This window comes from Littorina saxatilis, linkage group LG7 (genome assembly GCF_037325665.1).
Source record: "Littorina saxatilis isolate snail1 linkage group LG7, US_GU_Lsax_2.0, whole genome shotgun sequence".
NCBI lineage: Eukaryota > Metazoa > Mollusca > Gastropoda > Littorinimorpha > Littorinidae > Littorina > Littorina saxatilis.
The window spans coordinates 58799401-58804400 of record NC_090251.1 but is presented as its reverse complement, the minus strand read 5'-3'; the positions used below and the strand labels follow the sequence as shown (position 1 = coordinate 58804400).

General features: G+C 41.0%; 1 protein-coding gene across 1 annotated transcript in view; it reads left to right on the top strand.

Moving 5' to 3' along the window:
- Positions 1-5000, top strand: part of LOC138971909 (uncharacterized) — a gene marked incomplete at its 5' end in the record, with an annotated part of 71769 nt that overhangs the window by 37500 nt on the left and 29269 nt on the right.

Sequence of the window (5000 nt, the reverse complement as noted above, 5' to 3'; positions counted from 1 at the left end):
TCTGTTTCATGTTAAAGTCTTCACACTGTGACACGCCCACACACCTGTAGCGTTGACCCACATGTAGGCCTGTTTTTACATTTAGTCAAGTTTTGACTAAATGTTTTAACATAGAGGGGGAATCGAGACGAGGGTCGTGGTGTATGTGTGTCTGTCTGTGTGTGTGTATGTAGAGCGATTCAGAGTAAACTACTGGACCGATCATTATGAAATTTTACATGAGAGTTCCTGGGTATGATATCCCCAGACGTGTTTTTTCATTTTTTCGATTAATGTCTTTGATGACGTCATATCCGGCTTTTTATAAAAGTTGAGGCGGCACTGTCACACCCTCATTTTTCAAAATTGATTGAAATTTTTGTAAAGCAATCTTCGACGAAGGCCGGACTTTGGTATTGCATTTCAGCTTGGTGGCTTAAAAATTAATTAATGACTTTGGTCATTAAAAATCTTAAAATTGTAATTAAATTTTTTTTTTATAAAACGATCCAAATTCACGTTCATCTTATTCTTCATCATTTTATGATTCCAAAAACATATAAATATGTTATATTTGGATTAAAAACAAGCTCTGAAAATGAAAAATATAAAAATTATGATCAAAATTAAATTTCCGAAATCGATTTAAAAACAATTTCATCTTATTCCTTGTCGGTTCCTGATTTTAAAAACATATAGATATGATATGTTTGGATTAAAAACACGCTCAGAAAGTTAAAACGAAAAGAGGTACAGAAAAGCTTGCTATGCAGCACAGCGAAACCATTACCGCGCTAAACAGGCTCGTCAGTTTCACTGCGTTTTGCACGAGCGGCGGACTACGGTCATTGTAAAAAAATGCAGTGCGTTCAATTTCATTCTGTGAGTTCCACAGCTTGACTTAATGTAGTAATTTCATTGTGTGAGTTCCACAGCTTGACTTAATGTAGTAATTTCATTGTGTGAGTTCCACAGCTTGACTTAATGTAGTAATTTCATTGTGTGAGTTCCACAGCTTGACTTAATGTAGTAATTTCATTGTGTGAGTTCCACAGCTTGACTTAATGTAGTAATTTCATTGTGTGAGTTCCACAGCTTGACTTAATGTAGTAATTTCATTGTGTGAGTTCCACAGCTTGACTTAATGTAGTAATTTCGCCTTCCGCGACTTGTTTGTTCTTCTGTTGATTGTTTGGTTTGTTTAAAGAAGATTTTATTAATGAAATACAGGGTGGCATGTATATACGACATAATCATTTGTGGCCACACAACAAGCTAAGCTTATAATTTTATTAAGTGTGGTTATACATATGTACATCTAGATAGGAATTGTTATTTCACGTTATGTCAAGGTCATAGGAATTGTTATTTCACGTTATGTCAAGGTCATAGGAATTGTTATTTCACGTTATGTCAAGGTCATAGAATCACTTATACCCTTATGAGAACGCAAGACAGACAAGATACAATTTTTACACACACACACACACACACACACACACACACACACACACACACACACACACACATACACACACACACACACGCACACACACACACACACACATACACACACACACACACACACACACACATACACACACACACACACACACACACACACACACACACACACACACACACACACACACACACACACACACACACACACACAAGCGGAACAAATGCAGCAAAAGATTTAGAGAATGTTTGGTTGTTAGTTTCTCTTTGTTTGGTTGTTAGTTTCTCTTTGTTTGGTTGTTAGTTTCTCTTTGTTTGGTTGTTAGTTTGTTTGGTTGTTAGTTTGTTTGGTTGTTAGTTTGTTTGGTTGTTAGTTTGTTTGGTTGTTAGTTTGTTTGGTTGTTAGTTTGTTTGGTTGTTTGTTTCTCTCTGTTTGGTTGTTAGTTTCTCTTTGTTTGGTTGTTAGTTTCTCTTTGTTTGGTTGTTAGTTTCTCTTTGTTTGGTTGTTAGTTTCTCTTTGTTTGGTTGTTTGTTTCTCTTTGTTTGGTTGTTTGTTTCTCTTTGTTTGGTTGTTTGTTTCTCTTTGTTTGGTTGTTAGTTTCTCTTTGTTTGGTTGTTTGTTTCTCTTTGTTTGGTTGTTAGTTTCTCTTTGTTTGGTTGTTAGTTTCTCTTTGTTTGGTTGTTAGTTTCTCTTTGTTTGGTTGTTAGTTTCTCTTTGTTTGGTTGTTAGTTTCTCTTTGTTTGGTTGTTAGTTTCTCTTTGTTTGGTTGTTTGTTTCTCTTTGTTTGGTTGTTAGTTTCTCTTTGTTTGGTTGTTAGTTTCTCTTTGTTTGGTTGTTTGTTTCTCTTTGTTTGGTTGTTAGTTTCTTTGTGTTATCGTTTGTTTGTTGCTGATTTTTTTTTTTATCCAAAAGAATTCGTTTTTCTAGGGTCCTTGAATTTAAAGTAAACAATAAATTCCTTTTACCACGCACACCATGACCATTGAGAGCTTCAACTGTTTGTGTTTTCATGTGTCTACTTTCCGCTCTCTGTTCACTTAATGTTCCTTTCCGCTCTCTGTTCACTTTATGTTCCTTTCTGTCTTTGTTTCTCTCTCTTCTTGTCTGTCTGTGTCTGTGTCTGTGTCCATGTCTCTGTCTGTGCGTCTGTCTGTATTTCTGCTATTCTGTCTGTCTGTAGCTCTCTCTCTCTCTCTGTCTCTGTCTCTCTCTCTCTCTCTCTCTGTCTCTCTGTCTCTCTGTGTCTCTGTCGCTCTCTCTCTGTCTCTCTGTCTCTCTGTCTCTCTGTCTCTCTTTCTTTCTCTCTCTCTCTCTCTCTCCCTCTCTCTCTCTCTCTCTCTCTCTCTCTCTGTCTCTCTGTCTCTCTTTCTTTCTCTCTCTCCCTCTCTCTCTCTCTCTCTCTCTCTCTCTCTCTCTCTCTCTCTCTCTCTCTCTCTCTCTCTCTCTCTCTCGTTCCCAGTTAAAAGTATAAGTGTATTCGTGAGGATATGTGTATTTTTTCTTCCCAAATCTGACCTACTTTTGTTCTTAAATGAGAAAGCTATATCTCCTTGACGACACTTATTATCTGTCCTTTTTCCTTTGATTGTCTTTCTTTCTATTTTGGAGCATGTACCGTTGAGGAAATCTTCCCGTCAATGCAAAACACTACAACAGCAGAAGGTCAGCTTATATGGTGACATTGACCTTGTGTGTGGGCCAAGGGAAACTTATTTGCATGAGACGATTAGAGTCATCTGAGTAGCTGGGAGCATCTGGACTGTACGCGAGGGGGGGGGGGGGGGGGGGGGGGGGGGCTGGCTGAAGGACGAAGGTGTGTTGTCACTGATATGTGGTAAAAAAAAAAAAATTGACGGCGTTGAGAAAAAACTCGTATAAGTCGAATAACACTTTTTCAAGAGTTTGTCGATAACTGTTGACAGTCAACGTTGTGCTGATGTTTAGTTTGTGGTTGTGTTTACCTCGATCGACAGGGATTTATATATCCACGTCAAATTCACGTTATTTTACCCACCACATCATGAGATTCACAATAATGCAACACATTCAGCTTGCCTGTTTCTTTGGTGTCCGTACAGACCGGCTTTGTCTTGTCAACACATAGTTCAGCTTGCCTGTTTCTGTGGTGTCCGTACAGACCGGGTTTGTCTTGTGAACATGTCTGTTTTAGTTGTTTTTGTTGTTGTCTTCGTTGTTTTTGTTTAGGGGGGGGGGGGGGGCAACTCTGTGTCCATGTGCACACTTGTTGTTGTAATTGATGAACCTACACATTGTGAGCAAACAGCACAGGATGGAGTTACTGTCCATACCATGGGTGTCAGTGGATACAGAAAACAGCACAGGATGGAGTTACTGTCCATACCATGGGTGTCAGTGGATACAGAAAACAGCACAGGATGGAGTTACTGTCCATACCATGGGTGTCAGTGGATACAGAAAACAGCACAGGATGGAGTTACTAACCATACCATGGGTGTCAGTGGATACAGAAAACAGCACATAATGGAGTTACTGTCCATACCATGGGTGTCAGTGGATACAGAAAACAGCACAGGATGGAGTTACTTTCCATACAATAAAGAAAGAAAAGAAGAAGAAAAAAAAGAAAAAAAGAAAGAAAGGAAAAAGAGACTGAGTAACAAATAACGAAAAAAGAAAGAAGAAAGAAACAAACAAATCCACACTAGGGCAAAGAAAAACACCAACAAACAACAAGTACCCTCTCAACCAGCTTCCCCCCAAACAACAAGTACCCTCTCAACCAGCTCCCCCCCAAACAACAAGTACCCTCTCAACCAGCTTCCCCCCAAACAACAAGTACCCTCTCAACCAGCTTCCCCCCAAACAACAAGTACCCTCTCAACCAGCTCCCCCCCAAACAACAAGTACCCTCTCAACCAGCTTCCCCCCAAACAACAAGTACCCTCTCAACCAGCTTCCCCCCAAACAACAAGTACCCTCTCAACCAGCTTCCCCCCAAACAACAAGTACCCTCTCAACCAGCTTCCCCCCAAACAACAAGTACCCTCTCAACCAGCTTCCCCCCAAACAACAAGTACCCTCTCAACCAGCTTCCCCCCAAACAACAAGTACCCTCTCAACCAGCTCCCCCCCCAAACAACAAGTACCCTCTCAACCAGCTTCCCCCCAAACAACAAGTACCCTCTCAACCAGCTCCCCCCCCAAACAACAAGTACCCTCTCAACCAGCTTCCCCCCAAACAACAAGTACCCTCTCAACCAGCTTCCCCCCAAACAACAAGTACCCTCTCAACCAGCTTCCCCCCAAACAACAAGTACCCTCTCAACCAGCTCCCCCCCCAAACAACAAGTACCCTCTCAACCAGCTTCCCCCCAAACAACAAGTACCCTCTCAACCAGCTTCCCCCCAAACAACAAGTACCCTCTCAACCAGCTTCCCCCCAAACAACAAGTACCCTCTCAACCAGCTTCCCCCCAAACAACAAGTACCCTCTCAACCAGCTCCCCCCCAAACAACAAGTACCCTCTCAACCAGCTTCCCCCCAAACAACAAGTACCCTCTCAACCAGCTTCCCCCC